The following is a 21,485-nucleotide window of genomic DNA, read 5'->3' as shown; positions in this document are numbered from 1 at the left end:
GGAGGGATACCGCCATATTCGTACACCACATAACGTCTCACGGGAACATGATTGTTTGAGATGACATCAGCATGCATGTTTGGCAGTGAAAAATAACTTTCCTGTCCTTTTTGGGGAAATGGTCAACCGTAGAATAAAACTGTGACGGATCTGAGGATGGGGGGGGGGGGTCACGTGGATCACGAGGTTATTCCGACCTACTTTCCTACCTTTGACCCTGAGGTCTATGGACCACGGATAACTCTTGGCAGGGTCCAGCGCCCAAATCTCGCATTACCTTTCCAGTGATTTAGTCATCCCCGTCCCAATAAGGCTTGTGCCCTCGACGCTTCCGATCAATTAATGAAGGTTACAGACTGCTGAGCAATTTACCATCAGCAGAAGCATTGACGACCATCTCGTGCACCGAATCATTGGGGTCCAAGCCTGGTGTTGGCTTAGTGGTTTGGGTGGTGGCTTGGGATCCCAGGGTACTGAGTTCAAGTCCCGTTGGCCTTCTTCTTCTTTCAGCTGCTCCCGTTGGGGGTCGCCACAGCGGATCATCCGTATGATCCGCATAGTGATTTGGCACATGTTTTACGCCGGATGCCCTTCCTGACGCAACCCTGGTCGCCTCTTACGACGCAGGGATATGGTACACCTATTTTAACCGGGGTATACACCGGCCCAGTACACTGGTACTCACTTTGCCGACCTCGGAAGGATGACAGGCTGAGTCAACCCCCTGGTGTATTAATTCAGTGGCCCAACGGGGCTTGAACTCAGGACCTTTTGGATCCCAAGCCGCTGCCCTAACCACTGCGCCAACACCAGGCTCCCCCGTTGGCCGCTGAATTAAAATACACCAGGAGGTTGACTCAGCCTGTAATCCTTCCGAGGTCAGCAAAATGAGCACCAGTGTACTGGTAAGGGGGACACTGCATCAGCGGCATAGCCGCGTCCCAACCAATGATGCAATCAGCAGCCACAGGCTGCACTCGATAGAGAGAGAGAGATTGGGGTCCAATCTCCAGTCGACTAATTATATATTACGTCTAACCAATGGAAGAAACAGACGTGCGAGGGCAGGTTGGAGATATTAAATCTTGTAGCAACAAAAGGCACGTATCTTCAGCAATGCAGTTCACAAAAACAAAGAACTTTACCCTTAATCACACAAGCCCCTTATACAAACAATCAGCCTTAACATGAAATGCAGACAGGCGCCACATCCATTCCAGGAAGTTAGATCATAAAGGGTGATAGACGGAGGGAAGATAAGTCTGCGAGGTAAGATTTTCGACCCCGGCCTCATCAGTGCAGGAGCCGGACAGCTCACACATTATGAACAGGGTACAAGATGCAGGTGAGTAGAGAATTGTGGATGCGAGGTGTGGTGTCATGTGGTATCATGTTGAGCTGGTGTATGCATTGGGGGATCCATTCATCTTTTGGGACCATACTCTGTGCAGAGCGTTGGTGCTGCGTAAGCAGTCTCCCAGGCTATTAGGCACAATCCTGGACGGGTCACCACTCCGACACAGGATATCAGAAAGCTGGCGCTCATTTGGCCGACCTCGGAAGGATGACGGGCAGAGTCAACCCCACCTGGTATTAATTCAACAGAAAGGGAGATTTGAATTCAGGATCCTGGGATCCCAAACCCACCACCCTAACCATTAAGCAAACACCAGGAATGTTGGGGGATGCAAGGGTATGTGGTGTGTATGTGAAGATGTGTAAGAGAATCAGTTCTGCCGGCTTAGCCACCGTTCTTCTGCTGACACTCCTCAGCGCTCGCCTGGCACTTTCTCGTGCTGCCTGGCACTCCTTTGTGCTCGGTCGGCGCTCGCTTGGCTGTTGAACTGGACAGACTGCACAAACTGTTGAACTGTTGAACTATACGTCTCTCTCACACCGACTCGCTGCGGCGCTCTGTGACCCAGCTACTCAAATTTGTGTCCAAAGTGTGGTGACAGGGCTGTGGCCTCTCTGATATCGCAATGACTGAGATGCTGGGACAGCAATGATTGCAGTGCTGGAATGGCGATTATTTGGTCGAAGCACTGGTGAAGTGAAGCGTTTTGAGAATGTGTTTTCTTCTTATGATTATTTTTGGTATGCACTGTTGCGGCTCACATGAGAGCGAACACACAGAACGTACAACTAGTGTAGCAGGTGTAACAGAGACATGAGGATATCTGTGGAAGGGAGAGGGATGGGGCAGGGTAGACGGGGTAAACAAGATGGACACTACAGGTACTTTCAGGAAGGAAAGCAGAGAATTTGAAGGAGGTGTGTTTGTGGTGGATTAGCGGGGGTAGAAAGGATCATGGTTTTGGATGGGGGAAGATAAGTGATGGTGGTGAACAGATGTTATGAAGGTCTGGAGGGAAAAGTCAGATTGAAGAGAGTGTGGGAGTTCCAAAGGTGGGGAAAAAGAGGAATGAAAGGGTGAAGGTGAGCAGTGATTCTTGATATTTGTAGTTTTACCAGAAGGGGGTTGCTGGCGGACCTCGAGTGCCATGCGGAAATATGGTGGGGACAAATCTCAGACAGAGCAGGGGGGGAGGCCGGAGAGGAGACAGTCAAAGCCAGAATGACCACCGACCTGCTTGTGGTGAGAGAGTGAGAGACGCAAAGAATCAGTCTCATCGCGGGAGATGCCAATGATCCTAAATGTTTTGGTTTCCACAGCGTGAAGCTGAGAAAGGTGAGAGGTGGGAGCACCAGCCCAGAAGGGGGAGCAGTACTCCATCAGGCTGCGGATGAAATGAAGCATGAGGGTGAGAGGATGAGGAAGAGAACAATGGGGATGGTTCTAACTACAATCACAACGCATTTCCCTGTCCACTGATACGAGGGGATGGGTAACCTAACTAAACAGAATTGCTATAGAAATATCTAAACCAGGGATCCTTTTATGTGGTGAGTGGAACTTTCCAAAACCGCAACACGCTTGGTCGTCTGTCCGTCTGTCTGTCTGTGTGTGTGCAACATTCCGTTCCATCCATTGTTTGGACAGCTTGCCTGACTCCACCCAAATTTCAAGGAGTATGTTCCGTTAGTAAGAAGCTTGCTGTCGCTTTCCAAGCCAGTCGTTCTGTATCAACTGCTTTGCAATCTGCTCGCATAGCTGCTTGGCAAGTGAAGCAAGCGATTAACAGGTGGTTCGTTATCTGTTATTAAAAATGGCCACCTTAGTCAGACTCAAAAGGATTCCACAACAAATAAAATGTTCAGAAACATACTCCTGTTACGTATACTCATAATATTATTGAAACGTTAATTTCATACTTTAATTTTTACTCTACTTTTCATATGCTTGGTGTTGGCTTAATGGTGAGGGTGGGTGGGCTTTGGATCCCAAGATCCGGAGTTGAAATCCCACTCAGCTGTTGAATTAATACCAGGTGGGGTTAACTCGGCCAGTCATCCTTCCGAGGTCGGCAAAATGAGTGCCAGCTTTCTGGTATCCTATTGGACAGGATTATGTCCAATAGCCAAGGAGACTGCTTAAGCAGCACCAATGCTCTGTACGGAGTATGGTCCCAATCTCCTGGGTTATACAACCCAGGAGTTCTTGGGGTTATACAACACTAACTTTTCCTGTACTTGATCATTTTATGACAGCATAAGTTTGAATGTTTTTGGTACAACACTGAACACATTCTGGGGTAACTTTAAACCGTGTTCGATGTTGTGCCATCATACATTTTATGTTGTTTGTGCATAAACGGAGGAACGAGCCCAGCACGTTCGACACAACACAATCCAGTGGAAGAAAGAACAGGAGGAATGAATTTTTTTTCAAATCAACCACAGCCTTTTCTTAAAGACCCTTGAGTGACCCCCCCCCCTCATTGACATTAGGTAGCCGCATGGCACTGACATTGTGACCACATTGAGCTTTTGATTTTCACGGAGCTCGACGATACAGATGCCTTCATTTGTTAAGTCTTATGGTCAAAAGGATTAGTGTTTGATCAAGTGTGGTCAATAAACAGCAACAACCAAAAATTTATGCACAAACTTGCCCCAACTTTGAATGCAAAAAAACAACAAAAAAAGTATATTTGCTAAATTTAAATTTCAGGTTTAAATAGTGCAAAAATAAAGGTATTTATACACAGCCCACAAACTGTGCTTGTGATGGATATCTTTTGCATTGGCATCTACCATGGAATTGTAAAAAAATCTGAGAAAAGTGTTTAAAGTACACTCAGTGGTGATTAGATTCCACAACTTTGTCTTTACGAAGTGAAACACCTTTTAAAAACATAACCACAACCACTACCTTTCAGATAAGAACGTGTTCAAACTTTACCTGGTGCCAAACTCAAGGTGATTTACCTGTATTTACAGTTTTGCTTGTTCGATATGACCATTTCATTAAACTGGTTTGAGAGGCTGAGTGTTGCTCCACGGATGATGAGTGCGTGCCGAACAATTCACGTGCAAGGAACTTGGATGCAAGAGATGCCATTCGACCCATATGTGCAGCAAGCGCAGACATCATCAGGGTGTTGTGTGGAATATTAACAGAGTACACCCGATGGGAGATCTTGTTCCAAGCACGCAACACGTTCTTCTGACGTACATCTTCAGCTCTGTATGGGATAAACAAATAACCCGGGTTACGTGCATGAATCAAAAACATACCTACTGATTATAATTCAAAACACCTCACTGTGCTGGAAAACTTGGGGACAGGAATACTGAACTGTAAATGGTGAGGACTTGTAATACCCTCCCACACCTCTAGGCAGCGCTACACGATACACATTTACAGAGAGAATTTATGTCATTCCGCACTCACCTCCCCCAAGACCACCGGCAAAGATAAAAACACCCCTATACATTAATCGGGGTCACGCTGATCCTCTGTAGCAAGTCTGGATGTAATTAGGCCAGAACTGTAGAAGTAGCACTACAAACAAACTCACAAACAAACTCACAAACAAACGCACAAACAAACAAACTCACAAAACACAAACACCGGTCCGTGAATTATAGTAAGGATACCAGCCGCGTTTACCAGTCGCTTCACTTATGGATTTAATCAAAGGACAGCATACGTTGTACTTCACTAACATCTTGCATGCTTGTCTGTGAATGTCAATGAGGATGTAAAATGAAGCGAAACACCAAAATAAATGAGTTAATCGAACACCTTACCCCTGCGCAGTCTTGAGAAGCAAGGACATGGATGGGGGTGGACAAGCGGCAAATTTGTTTGGTCGAGATGACGTAAAATGTCGTAATATTGTTGTGGGCCGGGGTTCGGTGGCGATAAACAAGGTTCCACAAGGTGGAGCAGTGGAGTCGTCTCCCACCGAACACCCGAAATTTAGGTCGTGACTCTCGGACAACTCTGAAAGGTCACGGGTCGCTAAGAGGACAGTGGTCGCCAATATTTCGACGGCGTGAGGTAGAGTCCATTTGTCGAGTTCCAATTTACCTAAGTACTCACGCCGTCCAACTACCGGGGAAAACCACACCCTCGACCGACTTTGTCCGAATCGAGTCGCAATCACCGACTCGGATCCAGCGTAACCAAGCGGAAGTTTCCAAAGCCGCTCCGGACCAAATAAACAATCCACGGCACGAACGGCCCAACCAATTCGCAACACGCACCATGCTAGGCTAAAAGCAATGCAGGTATGTACAAGGCAATTAAACAATTCTACTTAACGGACTGGCACCACACACACACACACACACACACACACACACACACACACACACACACACACACACACACACACACACACACACACACACACACACACACACGAACTGAGCCGGCCGGCCTTTATTGAGGCCTCCAGCTCGGAAGGAAAGGCGAGCCGAAGGCCAGGGTCTGGCTTGCACCTGTCCGCTTCGTGCGGTGCACGCCGATCTGGTCGCGTGGCGGGACTCGAACCCACAGCTTTCACGCAGTGCCAAGCACTAGGGACTGCGCTCTCCAACCGGCCATGCACTAATCAACCAAGACCAAGTAGAAGATCAGAGACGACTATGACCCAGGACCAGACGAACTAGCCAGCACCATACCAAGACCCGCGACCCCCAAGACGACCAACCTCCCCAGCCTGGCGTTCCTTTATATCTTTCTTGTCCGGGGTGAGAAAATCGCCATCTGAGGCGATATCCACCCTCATTGGCCGAGGTGTCGTGGGAAAGTCGCCCTCTGTGGCCATCTCAACCCTCATTGGCCGGGGTGTCGTGGGAATGTCGCCCTCTGTGCATGATTGGACAAGGGGTGGAGTCGGAGCTGAGGCGATGAAAATCTCCGCCCACGTACGTGATCGACACACGTGGGCAATGGCGTCGGTGTGCGAAGTGAAGTGAAGGAGATTTGTTGTAAAAGAAACTTCGCAGCGCACACATGTAATTCCCGTTAGACACAGGTAGGGGACCCTAACTATAAACACATACTTATCGAGATAACTGAACTTGGGGACTGCTGTCCGTCTGTGTGCACAAGGCTTCCAAATTCGTAACAATATTTTTTCCAAGTACTGATTAACGGATGGATTTTGAAAGTGCCAAAAAGTTGATTTGTCTTCTCAAGTGTTTAAGTATATAATTCAATTTAAGTAAAGTAAATATTTAAAGGGAAGAAAAATCAGAAGTTTACCGCCTTCTAAAAAAACAGAGGCAAAAAAAATGAAAAATGCAGCGACTTCGACACGACCTTAATTAAGTGTTTTTACTTCTTTTTTTGAAGAAAAAAAACAAAAACAGTCGTGTTTATGATATGATTAAACTGACAAATTTTTGTTAAAAGTAAATTGATTATTATCCCCCGCCAACCAACAAAGTTGGCGGGGGATATAGAAATGGGTTCCGTCCGTCCGTCACATTTCGTTTCCGGAGCTTAACTACAAATCCCCTCAAGATATATTTACGAAATTTGGTACACATATCAAGCAAGTGGTGAACTGGCGCCTTTTGATATTTTCTAATTGATCGGTCACATGGTTTGGCAGCCATGTTGGATTCAAGAAAAATATTAAATAATCTTTTCTCTGGAATCACATAATCTAACGAAGCAAAAATTTGCAACTATCATCATCCATCATGTCTGCATACATAGTAAAAATTATGATGTCACAAGTCACATGGTTTGGCGGCCATCTTGGATAGAAAAACACACCTCATCCGATAAACACGAAACTTCATACACGTATTCCATTGGAGGATTGGAGGCAGAATGTAAATTTATGATGTCATAGGTCACATGGTTCGTCAGCCATCTTGGATTTAAAATTAATAAATTTTTTAAATCTTCTTCTCCAGAATGGCTGGACAGATCAAGGGGAAACTTCACATACATATTGCACACGCTTAGGGAATATAAGTTTGTTAATCCTCATTTACTATGGTGGAGGATATCGAAGACTTTGTCTTAAACGGATGCAAGTTAGCTTTCCAACGGTACCATTTTTATTATCCAACAGCAGCAGGAACCACTACAAGCTTGAGGTCGTGCTTCTTGTTCTTCATGTGACGGATGGACACCTCTCCTTTTATTAATGAATGAAACCAATTCTAAACCAACAAATCGCATGAAGGCAATGGTTAAATCAATCACCATTTTAAACACTAATATTGCATCAAAGGTACTGAAAACAGGGAAACACATTTTAGTGGCCGAAGGACAATTTTTAAACTGTCAAGTAATATTCTTCTTCATTCTCAATTTCTTCTTCTTTGATCAAGCTTTCCAAAAGTTGAGCGTTGCAGGGGACAAGTTGCTGAATGTACAGGTAAAGGTCTCTGTTACGAATTTGCCAATTGTCTTTGGTACTAAATGTACAATGCACATGAAATCAACAATACAGTTAATCTTCACTGAAAAATCACTGTACACATTTTGTTAGTGGTAACTCAAGTACTGACGTGCTAACCAGATACCATGAATTCCAGAATCAAAATAAACAAAGAGAATATTCTTACGTAACTAGGGTTCAGGGTTCATCATGAGAGGGGACTTCTCCGACTCTTCCCTACCTCCAGCCTTGCAGGCCGCCACCCCGCACGTCTGGTTGTCAAACAACTACAGATGCTGATTGATGTGTTTTAGAGCACCAAACTGGGCAGGATCCTCACTCTAAAACACATTACCTTCTCCGATGATTTGGCAATGTCATTTGAGTTCCACACCCTCAGTGCGCACCCTCTATTTATTACGTAAGGCCGAGCGGAACGGTAAGTACGCATTGGCTAATTGCGAAGCCAATCAATGGGGCAGAACTTCCTGTCTATCTAGTTTTACATGATAAGTCAAGCCAATGGAGGAAAGGATGAAGCAAGAAGGTTGGAAATAGTTAACATTTCACCAAGCACATTCATTTACCAATACAACCAAGAAATCAAGAAAAGGCACAAAGTAAAAGATTCTAACCCCTAGCACTTGCTCCCCTTCTACAATCCTTTCTTCGACAGCTACACACAGGACATGGCACCAGCAGAATCATACTGAGGAAGTGTAGATAGAAAGAAAGGAAGATAGAGGTAGAGCAAGGCATTGGTTTGGCCTTTGACTCACCGCGCGGCACATGTCGACGGACATGTGCCAATTCTGAAACGAGAAACATGAGGAATAGGAGGAGTAAGGAAAGCAGAAGGGTGGAGATGCAAGTGAGACAACATGGGCAATGTATGCTTCGAGGGAAATGTGAGGTGCATTTGTAAAACCTCGCCTGGAACGGTCAAGAGGCAAGTCACCGACAGCTCTTTAGAATTGTGATGCTCTTCATGAGTCTAGGAAGATGAATAAGTGTTCTTAGAGGACAGCAAGAGACAGATAGTGCATGTCAGTGGTGGAGCTATCTTCCCATGCTAGGGACCTCCCAGCTCACTCACTCTTGTGCCTCTGCATTGTGCTTGATCATCCGTCGCTCCATTCTCTCAGCGCCATCTGGCACGGTTCGTCCTGGCCTCAGAACAAATTCCATTGGTGATCTCTCCTTCAACATGAACAGGCAGGCAGGGTCGTCTCAAGGTCCCCAGCACGTTTCAACAGCATGGTCCCTAGCGCGTTTCAACAGCCCAATCCCGAGAGTGTTCTAACAACCCAATCCTGAGCACATTCCAACAGCAGCGAATGGCCTGACATTCTGCCTTTTAAGCAGCTTGAATGGGACGGACACTTGGGGTTTCAGAGTTCATGGGGGTGGAGTTCCCGGGAACAAAGTTTGTGGCTTGCCCATTGGCCTTCGACACCATGTCCACATTGGTGCGCTCACCAGCTAACACCTCCTTTTGCTGTCAATAATTCCCGAGTTGAAGTCCTCCCCCGAGTCAGCGCTACCTCATCTTGAACAGGTTTTCCCGCCCAGCGCGTTTAAAAACAGGAACATTGTTGTCTGCTTCATCGTCTGAATTGTGGTTGATTGTGGTACTGCGTTTCAGAATGTGGTTGTGTGTGATGCTGTATGATAGGATTAATAAAATAAAGAAAGAGAATTTTCAAATAGCAGGTTGTTCCCGGTATATACTTGAAGAATGTAAAATGGTAATTTGGGAAAGAGAGAGAACCCAATTGTCCTGTGCGATGCATGAAATAGCAACCACATTTCCATGAATACAAGAGGATTTAAAGGAGGAATAAAGGAAGAACAGGAGGGCAGAGATGAGGAGGAGGAAGAAGACCTAATATAGCCAACACAACGCATATACCCCCTTTCCGTTAGACAATGGGTGCAGGGGGCCTGTCTGGGCACTTATACTAATGATATAACTGACTAGGGAACTCCAACGTATCATGCATGATCGATCCTGGGGTCCGGTTCATAACCATCACAATATATTAATGAGTAGAGAGTATAGAGCATTTCACGTAACTTTGTGAATCTCTCCCTTATTTTACATTTACCTTTACTTCACCTGAATACCTACAAATACTGAATGTACTTTAATGTGGATCTAATCTTCCTTCACTTCAGTTAGCATAAACATTCACCATGTTTGATGTCCTCTGGTGATCGGCTTCACACTCATATTAGCTCATCTGTGAAAAAGATCTGGTGAAGAGCTGATCTTTCTTCTCTGATGGTCGAACTCAACCGGTTTGTAATTCGTCTCATTGTGCAAAGGCTTCGCTTTGATGCAGCCATCCTGACAGGTATACCATAAGAGAGCTTGCTGAGTGGGTTTGTAATAGTTTGGGTAAAGAATCTGAGATGTATCTCCTTGAAGCCTTTAAAAGGTAATGGGAAATTCAGTCCATGGCAAAGATGTCCACATCTCCAGCTGCAAGGTGAGGATTGTTGTTGAGTGTTTCTGTGAATTTCTGCAGGAATGACTGAATGCCATCTTTGTCACATGAAAACACTGAGTCACAGGCTTCAGCAAATTCCATTGATTTTTTTGAGAATCTTTCCTCTCACTCTACCGTTATGGTATCCAATGCAGTAGGTATAACTGGTGAGGTTACCAGGATTTTTCAGGTGCATTAACAGCCTCAGGTGTTTCAGGTGCACTTGTCGCCCACTACCTATAGCTTGCACACTCTTTAACTCATCGTTGGTGGGAAAATGAAGTTTGAAAGAGTTGCTGAGGTTCTTCCTGTTGTTCTTGTTGGCAGTTGAAGTATCCTTTCATGTGGTCCTACAATGTTATGCTCTTGGCAGAATTCTGCAACATCTTTCTATATTCCATTCCAGCCTTCTTCACTTCTGTGTTCTCGAGGTACACCATCATCTTTTCTATGATGTAGAAAGGTTTCACGAGCATGCTATCACACCCACAAAAGCACGAGCATCTTTAAAAAACTCTTTAAGGAAAATTAAAAAGTGCGGAATGAACAGAACTTTATGTTGATTATTGTCCAGTTGCTTCCACAGACTATTTTTACACCTCCTTCACCAAGTTCTTTCAGAGACCCATAATAGCAGTGTATTGCGTTTTTATCACAAATTCACTGTTACACTCACATGTCTAATAAGTATCACTTGGCTGCACAATCTCTTGATATTCAACACCTAAACATTTATACATGTTGATAAACTACTGATGATTGGTTTGCTTCACAAAAACAATACTAGAGTGATGTCAATGACCATAAATTGGCTGAAAAAGGGCTGTTTAAAAAATGGCCATAAATTGGCTGTAAAAAAATCTGTAAAAATGTCCATAAATTTGCTCTAAAATGCCTATAAACTGGCTGTAAATTAGCTGTGTAAAAATGGCTGCAAAAAGGCTGGAAAATGGCCATAAATGGCTCGACAAAGGGCTGCCAAAATGGAAATAAATTGGCTGTAAACAGGCTGTAAAAATGGCCATAATTGGCTCTAAAAGCTGTAAAAATGGCCATAAATTGGCTCCAAAAAGGCTGTAAAAATGGCCATAATTGCCTCTAAAAAGGCTGTAAAAATGGCCATAAATTGGCTGTAAAAATTGCAGGAAATTTGCTGTAAAAATGGTCATAAATTGGCTGCAAAAATGCTGTTAAAAATGGTCCTAAATTGGCTGTAAAAATGCTGTAAAAATGGACATAAATTGGCTGTAAAAAGGCTGTAAATTTTCTGTAAATTGGCTCTAAAAATAGCCACAAATTGGCTGTAAAAAGGCGATAAAAATGGCTGTAAATTGGCTTGACAAAGCGATGTAAAATGGCCATAAATTGACTCTAAAAATAGCCACAAATTGGCTGTAAAAAGGCGATAAAAATGGCTGTAAATTGGCTTGACAAGGGGATGTAAAATGGCCGTAAATTGACTCTAAAAATAGCCACAAATTGGCTGTAAAAAGGTGATAAAAATGGCCATAATTGGCTCTAAAAAACTGTAAAAATGGCCATAAATTGGCTCCAAAATGCTGTAAAAATGGTCATAATTGGTTCTAAAAGGTTGTAAATATGGCCATAAATTGGCTGCAAAATGGCAGGAAATCGTCTGTAAAAGGGCTGTTAAAATGGACATAAATTGGCTGTAAAAAGGCTGTAAAATGGCCATAATTGGCTCTAAAAAGGCTGTAAAATGGTCATAAATTGGCTGTAAAAATGGACATAAATGGCTGTAAAAAGGCTGTAAAATTTCTGTAAATTGACTCTAAGAATTGCCACAAATTGGCTGTAAAAAGGCGATAAAAATGGCTGTAAATTGGCTTGACAAAGGGATGTAAAATGGCCGTAAATTGATTCTAAAAAGCTACAAATTGGCTGTAAAAAGGTGTTAAAATGGCCATAATTGGCTCTAAGAAGGCTGTAAAAATGGCCATAAATTGGCTGTAAAAATGGCCCTAAATTGACTGTAAAAATGCTGTAAAATGGCCATAAATTGGCTGTAAAAAAGCTGTAATATTTCTGTAAATTGGCTCTAAAAATAGCCACAAATTGGCTGTAAAAAGGCGATAAAAATAGCTGTAAATTGGCTTGACAAAGGGCTGTAAAATGGCTGTAAAATAATTTTTTGTAAATTGGCTCTAAAATAGCCATAAATTGAGTGTAAGAAGGCGGTAAAATGGCCTTGAATTGGCATGAAAAAGGCTGTAAAATGGCCATAAATTGGCTCTAAGAATGTCTGTATATTGGCTGTAAAAATGACCTAAATTGATTTTAAAAGGCTACAAAAATGGCCGTAAATTGTTTGAGCCATTGGGATTACTCACATATGCAACCAACTGATATCACTGAATGAAATAAACAGGTTTCAAGAACAGATAATTTTGGAGGTTTGCAATACATGAAATGGCAAAATAAATGGTTGTGAATGTTTGAAATGTGAAAACAAAATCAAACATTCTCATTTGATAGTCAACTCGAGCGAAGTAGGTGGCACACCATCACAAATCCCCATGCTTCCCACCTAAAACAAAGTTAAAAGTAGGCAAAAAAAATTCCACCAGGAATGACGCAAAATCAAATCTTGAGTTAAAAAAAATCCGTTTTGACTCATGTGTCAAATTAAAAAAAATCGTTTCATATTTTGTCTCCCAATATTGATTGCATATACAAAGTTTCATTAAAAAAATGGGTTTTTTTTGCACCTTCTTGCCATTTTGATTGATTTTTATATATACAATGTCAAGGCTCATATAAGAGCTAACACACAGAATGCATAACAAGGGGAGCAGGAGACAAGATGGGAGGGAGAGGGAAGCACAAAACAGTGGGGAACAGTGACATAGGAAATCTGTGGAAGGGAGAGTGGTAGGGTGGGGTACACGAGGTAAACAAGATGGACACTACAGGGACGTTCAGGAAGGAAAGCAGGGAATTTGAAGGAGGTGGGTTTGAGGTGGATTAACTGTGGTAGAAAAGATCAAGATTTTGGATGGGGGAAGATAAGAGATAGTAGTGAACAGCTTATTTGAAGACCTGGAGGAAAGAGTGGGATTGAAGTGAGTGTGGGAGTGTGTTCCAAGGGCGGGAAAAAAGAGGAATGAAAGAGTGAAGCTGAGCAGTGATCCTTGATTTTGGTAGTTTTACCATAAGGGGTTGCTGGCGGACCTTAAGCCCCCTGCAGAAATATAGGTGGGACAGATAGCAGACAGAGCAGGAGGGGCGACGCCAGAGAGGAGACAGTAGAAGACAGAAAGACCACTGACCTGCCTGTGGTGAGAGAGTGAGACACCCAAAGACTCGGCCTCATCGCGGGAGATACCAATGATCCTAAATGCCTTAGTTTCCACAGCGTGAAAACGAGAAAGGTGAGACGTGGGAACACCAGCCCAGAGGGGAGAGCAGTACTCCATCAGGCTGCAGACGAAAGCTTTGTACGTGGTCAGGAGCTCAGTTGTGCAAGGAAGGACTTTTCATTACGGAGGATGCCCAGTCGGCGACTGGCTTTGGAGGCCAGCTTGGCGATATGGCTGTCCCAGGAAAGATCATGGCAGACAGTGAGGCCCAAAAGTTTGAATTAAAGGACTTCGTCAAGAGGATTGTTGCGAAAGTATATTGGGGGGGGGGGATTGGGGTTTTTTCCAGACGGTCCTTTCGGAGAGACATGGTGAGAGTGTGAGACTTGTTAGGGTTGAGAGACACGTTCCACGTGTTAGACCAGCTTGCGATTTTATCCAGATCTGCAGAGAGTGAAGAGGCTGCTGCTGCCGATCTGAGGGATGAGAGATGGTACGGCAGAGGGTGGAGTCATCAGCAAAGAGATAAAAATTATTTTCCATAGAGTCACAGAGATCATTGATTAAAAAAAGAAAACAGAAAAAGCACAGGGCCCAGATGATCGTAACTACCAAGTTTGGTCATTTTCTGCACAACTGTTGAGGAGGCGACAGCATGACAGACAGACAGATGGACGGATGGACGGACAGACGGATGGATGGAGCTGATTGCAAAATCCCCCAATTTTTTTCAAAAAGTGTGGAGATAACTATTTCTCAATGACATTAAAAAAAAAACACACACAGATGGAGATAAACAGACAGACGGACAGAGGCAATCAAAATATCCCTCAGTTTTTTTGAAAAAGCGTAGAGATAACTATTTCTCAATTACATTGAGAAACTGCACAGCACTCGGAGTTACCACACCACATTTCACAAGGTTTTGAGTGTGTGCCCTACAATGTTAGTTGTTTCCAAAGTTGCTACGGCATTTTAAATGCCACTTGCATTTCCGAAAGGTGAGTAATTGATGAAGCACATAAACCTCTCTTTGATTTCTCGATTTTCCGCATATCTTATACAAACTTAAAATTGTTCTGTCTTAAACGACCTGCCCTCATCTGCAGTTGCTGTCAAGAAACCAGTTTTACTTACAGCCAGGTTTGTAAAAGCCGTAACACTTCACTTTAAACGTCCCGCCTTGTCGAGCTGAAATATCTTTCCTACATTTCCTAAAAAGTTCATCAAGTGTGCAATTTTTTTTAAACACATAATTGAAGGAAATCCCCTTTCATGAATTTCAATTATTTACCCTCATTGTGTTCCTTCTCATTATGGAAAACCAAGTTGAAAAAGTTTTTTTTTTATGATATTACTGACCCTAGTAAGGTAATCATAGTTACTCTCAATGGTAGTTTCGTGATTTGACAAAAGCTTAAAAGCTGCTGATCCTGTTTTGGAGAGAAGCTGACATTTGGGGAGTTAACCCTCCCTCTGTCAGAGGAAACTCTTTCTCTTTTTCTTTATTGGTTGGCTCTGGGCTGGCTCCCCTGCTTCACATCTTTCTCAGGTTGACTCCATGGAAGCCAAGGCCTTCAAGATCATTAAAATGTATCGGGATGAAGCTGAGTCTATGACTCTTTGGGCTTATCACTTTGCCATCACGGACAGGTCGGTGGTCTCTTTGTCTTCTTCCACCTCATTTCTGGTCTTGCACCCTCTGCCCTCCCTGTGCTCTGTCCCGCCAAGTAGCAGGACCCACGTGGTACACCAACATCTCCCTCTTCATGAAACTACCTAAATCCAGAACCACTCATTTCTTCGTCTCTTTTAATACCTGTGCAACCAACGACCTTCCACCCTCTCTTCAATCTCATTCTTCCCTCCAGGTCTTCAAGATAGCTGTTCACCACCATTTCAGGTCATCCCCCATCCAAAGCCATGATCTTTTCTACACCTGTTAACCATCCCCACTCCTCCAAAAATTTTGCATATGTATCCATCTTGTCCACCCCTTGCGTTTTCACTTACCCCTCATCGTTACCTGCACCCCTTGTTTGTCCGTCTGCGTCTACCTTCTCCCTCGGCCTGCTATTAGCGTTTCCCCTTTCTCCTGCTGTTCCCTTTGTTATGCTGTGTTCCTGGACTGTTTTGTGTGCCAGCTTTTCCATGAGCCTAGACCATGTACACTACATGGCCAAAAGTATGCGGACACCCCTTCTAATTCGTGGATTCGGCATAACAATGGAGGAGGAGGAATAATTGTCTGGGGCTGTTTTTAATGGTTCAGGCTCGGCCCCTTCGTTCCAGTCTAGGGAAATCTTAACGCTGCAGCATACAATGACATTCTCGACGATTCTGTGCTTCCAACTTTGTGGCAGCAGTTTGGGGAAGGCCCTTTTCCTGTTTCAGCATGACAATGACCCCGTTCCCAAAGCGAGGTCCATACAGAAATGGTTTCTCGACGTTGGTGTGGAAGAACTTGACTGGCCTGCACAGAGCCCTGACCTCAACCCCATCGAACACCTTTGGGATAAATTGAAACGCTGAATGTGAGCCAGACCTAATCGCCTAACATCAGTGCCCGACCTTACAAATGCTCTTGTGGCTGAATGGAAGCAAATCTCCGCAGCAATGTTCCAACATCTAGTGGTAAGCCTTCCCAGAAGAGTGGAGCCTGTTATAGCAACAAAGGGAGGGGGGGGGGAACAACTCCATGTTAATGCCCATGGTTTTGGAACGAGATGTTGGACGAGCAGGTGTCCACATACTTTTGGCCATATAGTGTACATAAAAAAATAGTATTAAAAATCCTTTAAAGCATTCCAGGTGAGATTGTCTCAAGTGCTGTAATCGCAGCAGGTCTCGCGTTGTCTCGGAATGTTTTTTTACCCTGCCATTTCTGTTGTTGACCCAAAGTGAATTGTCATGCCAGCAGGAGATCTGGATTTTGTTGACCAATTGAAAGGTGTTGTCAATCTCCCAGATCGACCACAACCGTACGCTACATATGAGCACTGTACTTACAACTATGACTTCCAGGCTGTTATCCTAGTCGATGCATCATTCTTGATCTGAAATTGATTTCCAGTTCGATGCTCATCTTTAATGGAGCTTAACAAGACCATCTCAGCAGGTAAGGACGAGGAAAGGCCAAATTGAGCACGGTCACTATCCATGCACTTGAGTTCCAGGACCGATAAACTTGCTCCAGGATATTGGTTCAAAGGCCTAGCATTTCCACTCAACACCAAAGGATCATTAGCATAGATATTTCAAATGGGGCAACCGTCTTCCAGGGAATCACATGCCGTTCTCGGAGACCTCCACGTCCCCCCCCTCCCCCAACCATTTTGCCTAACGTTTGTTGGCACCACACGAGAACATCCGATTCTGCTGACCATCACACTCCTCCCACTCAAACAACTCAGAGGCCAACATGCTACTTATGCTCACGTCGGATAACAAGGAAATAACAATGCCAAATGGCCGATTTGTAGCAGTTGATGGGACACCCCATCCTGCGTTCATTGTAGGTGACGTAAAGGTGTGCCGCTACCAGGACTAACTCGGTGACGCACCACCATGAGCAGTGACGCACATGGAAGCTGCAGCTCCCCCATCTTCCCCCCACCTGTTCGGCTAATTTTAGCAAGGTCCCTGTAATAGCCATCGGTGAGAGTGGCAATCTGGCGGTGGGGAAAAAAAAATCAGTCGTGATCAAAGGAGAAGCTGAACAGGAGGAATACAAACAAGGAGAGTGTGCAGCACCCCGAGCCGCGTTCCACACGCGTGACTCGAGCATTCGTCCTCCCGTATTGTTTTCCACACTCCAGGAATACTAAAATCACAGCCATGGTTTTCGGTCAATCTGTAGACCCCGTTTTGTTCTTCCTTTTCTTCTTTACCGTCCAATTTTGGTTACGACTGTGGATCGATTGTCGGTGAGGACGTGGGGCTGATTGTCCTAGAGGTTGCGGAGTCAAATCGAGGTTAAGTGCACCTGTATTAAGGATTTGGATTCTCACCTTTTCAGAGGATGAGCTGGTGTCGAGACAATTTCTGCGTCACTATTGGATAGGTGGTAAATATAGCCACCTGGCTTATTTTGGATGATCTATTAAGCATGGAGGTAATCTACCTGTTTTTTTTTTTTTTTTTTTACAAAAACTATAACTTGGTGATGGCCATTCTGGATGACTGTGATGTTTGTCCACTCTCTGTGCTTGTTTTTTCCTCCCCCCCCCCCCTTAGTAAAGAATGTCAACATGAATGACAATATGGGATTGACCCTTCTCGTGTACGAACAACTTCATAAAACGTACTTCTACCCACATGTATAAACTTCTTTCTCGTCCTTTGTGCCTTTGTTTATGAAGCTGACTTTGAACAGTTGCTGTCTGTGCAGTAATCCAATCTCTGTTTTGGGCCATGGGGGTCATGGCAGGTGGGGTTTGTACAGGGGGGTGTGCTGGCTCCAATAGCCAGTCAGGCGTGTGAGCATAGTGGTTTGTACCAGAGAGTGTGCTGGCAGTCAGAGAGGACGGAGAGGGTCGTGTTAATGGGATGGCTGTTTTGTGTAACACACGGGATTGAATGTCCTCTCACAGCCAGGCACGGGCTATCCTCCCATCTTGGTGACAGAGTTGGCCTCCGATTCCTGTAGTAGCCAAATATGGCCAAAGCGGACGATGTTCCAAATAAAGGTTTTGAGAACCTTCATCTCGAGTGCAAAACATATCGCTGGCGATTCGGTGCATCCTCAAGGACGAAGAGACGCGGCTGCTTGTGCGATTGACCTCTTGGGTGGACTTGCGCAAGGCCTCGCCTTTCGACGGGGTTAGGCCTCAGGACTCCTGATGCAGTCGCGGCGACAGAACCTGTCTTTTGCATTTGACAAATAATTAGTAGGGCAAGGAACACATGAGAAGAAGTTCTCCATGTCGTCTTCCCTTGAGCTTACGTACAAACACACCACAAAATAAAAATAATTCAAGGAACACTTTTCTTCACTGTGGTCCTGCCTTGTTTCCTTGTGACAAAGTATGATCGTGAGGTCCGCAAAGTGTTTATTTGAGGCCTGCCATGTTTTGCCATTGAATTGGATCTCCTTATGTATGCACCCTGGTGCTGTTTGGAGTGCTCGGAAGCTAAAAACACACCATGTTGCCCGTACTACCAAAATACACACAGCGGATCACATGACCCATCAGCTGACTCTTGATAATTACAACTAGTGCCTCACCCTATAGGCCGCAGATACTTCTGTGACACCATCAGCACAAAACAAAATAGCTGTTTTTTATTGCGTTTTGTGTGTATATACATATATATAATTGCGTTGTCGATGCCAAAATAAATTTGCTCATGCCGAAGTGGGAACCACCTCGAACATATCACACAATTTACACAACCCCAACCATATTACGGAATTTACACCACCTCAACCATATTACATAATTTACACCACCTCAACCAAATTACACAATTTACACCATGTCGTCCACATTCCACCATTAACACCATCTCGACCATATTACGCCATTTACAAGATCTCAACTATATTACACAATTTATACCATCTCAACCATATTACGCCATTTACACCATTTCAACCATATTACACAATTTACACTATCTCAACCATATTACACAATTTACACCATCTCAACCATATTTCACCATTTACACCACCTCGACCATATTCCGCCATTTACACCAGCTCAACCATATTATGCCATTTACACCACATCAACCATATTATGCCATTTACACCATCTCGACCATATTATGCCATTTACACCACTTAGACCATATTACGCCATTTACACCATCTCAACCATAGCACACAATTTACACCATCTTGACCATATTACACAATTTACACCATATCGACCATATTATGCCATTTACACCATCTCGACCATATTACCCCATTTACACCACCTCAACCATATTACCCAATTCACACCACCTCAAACATATTACACAATTTACATCATCTCACCCATACTATGCCATTTACACAATATCGACCAGAGTACACAATTTACACCATCTTGACCATATTATGCCATTTACACCATCTCGACCATATTATGCCATTTACACCACCTCGACCATATTACCCCATTTACACCATCTCGACCATAGTACACAATTTACACCATCTCAACAATAATACACAATTTATACCACCTCTACCATATTAAACAATTTACATCATCTTGCACATACAACGAGATTCACACCCTCTCGACCAGAGGACACAATTTACACCATCGCGACCAGAGTACACAACTTACACCACCTTGACCATATTACACAATTTACATCACTCCTCCACATTACACCATTTATTACACCATTCACCATCACTCCTCCATATTACACCATTTACACCACCTCGACCATATTAGTCCATTTACACCATCACGGCCATATTATGCCATTTACACCACCTCAAACATATTTTGCTATTTACACCACCTCGACCATATTACGCCATTTACACCACCTCGACCAGATTACACAATTTACACCATCTCGACCATATTACACAATAAACCCCAATTCAACCATTGTACACAATTTACACCACCTCGACCATATTACACAATTTACACCATCTTGACCATATTACACAATAAACCCCAACTCAACCATAGTACACAATTTACACCACCTCGACCATATTACACAATTTACACCACCTCGACCATTTTACCCCATTTACACCATCTCGACCATAGTACAAAATATACACCACCTTGACCATATTACACAATTTACATCATCTCGCCCACACTACGCCATTTACACCATCTCGACCATAGCACACAATTTACACCATATCGACCAGAGTACACAATTTACACCACCTCGACCATATTACACCATTTACACCATCTCGACAATAGTACACAATTTACACCATCTCGACCAAAGTACACCATTTACACCACCTCGACCATATTAGCCCATTTACACCATCACGACCATATTACGCCATTTACACTACCTCAAACATATTTCGCTATTTACAGCACCTTGACCATATTTTGCCATTTACATCACCTCGACCATATTATTTCTGTCAGGTCAGGTTCGATCTGTGACCTGCTACAGGGACCATGTAAACCTGTACTAACCTGTTCCATGGTCGGGTTGTCGGCGACTAAACCGTCTCCCCCACCAGGTTTTCTGGTGAGGAGGGTGTTTGGATATGGACACCCAGCAGGATTAAAAACAAAACCTGTCAAAGGGCGGAGGAGCTCCTTGTGAGCCAACGGCCATCCATATCTAGTGCCCAACTGTGTCTGTGGACGTCCTCCTGCAGTTGGGTCACTTCTTATTAGGAGGTTGGTGGCAGGATTTGCACTCCGGCCACCGTAAAACGCTTCATTCCGCAAAACGCAAAAACGCAAAAAAATCTGAAAACCCACTCTGTGGGAGTACCTCCTGTGCAGCTTCCCTTGGCAGGGCAGCTCACCGGATGACGGGATTGGGGCAAAGCCTTCGGGACCCCCAATCTTTGATGATAGGAGGGAAATCACGGGGTAACATCCCTGGGTCAGATTGCGGGAGAGTGTGTCGGAGTGGTGCTGAGGTGTCGTCCACCAGACGGCGGTCTCCTTGGGTTAACCTGAGGCGGTCCCTTCGGGTGGGTGCCTGGAATGTCCTATCCCTAAGAGAGGATGATCACCTGTCTCTGTTATCATCTGAGCTCAAGCGTTTGGACATCGGGATTGCAGGTCTCTCTGAGGTTCGGAGACCGGATTGCGGCGAGATAATGGTGGGTGGTTACACCTACTATTGGTCTGGTCGCTCTGACGGTTACCATACCCAAGGATTTCCTGTAGCTGTGTCCAATAAGCTGACCCCAATGATAATTGAGGTAACACCGGTCAACGAGCGTATTATGAGATTAAGGA

The sequence above is a fragment of the Eptatretus burgeri genome, chromosome 17 (genome assembly GCF_056783735.1).
Source record: "Eptatretus burgeri isolate ZD-2024b chromosome 17, Ebu_testis_v1, whole genome shotgun sequence".
NCBI lineage: Eukaryota > Metazoa > Chordata > Myxini > Myxiniformes > Myxinidae > Eptatretus > Eptatretus burgeri.
Note: the sequence above shows the minus strand (reverse complement) of the source record.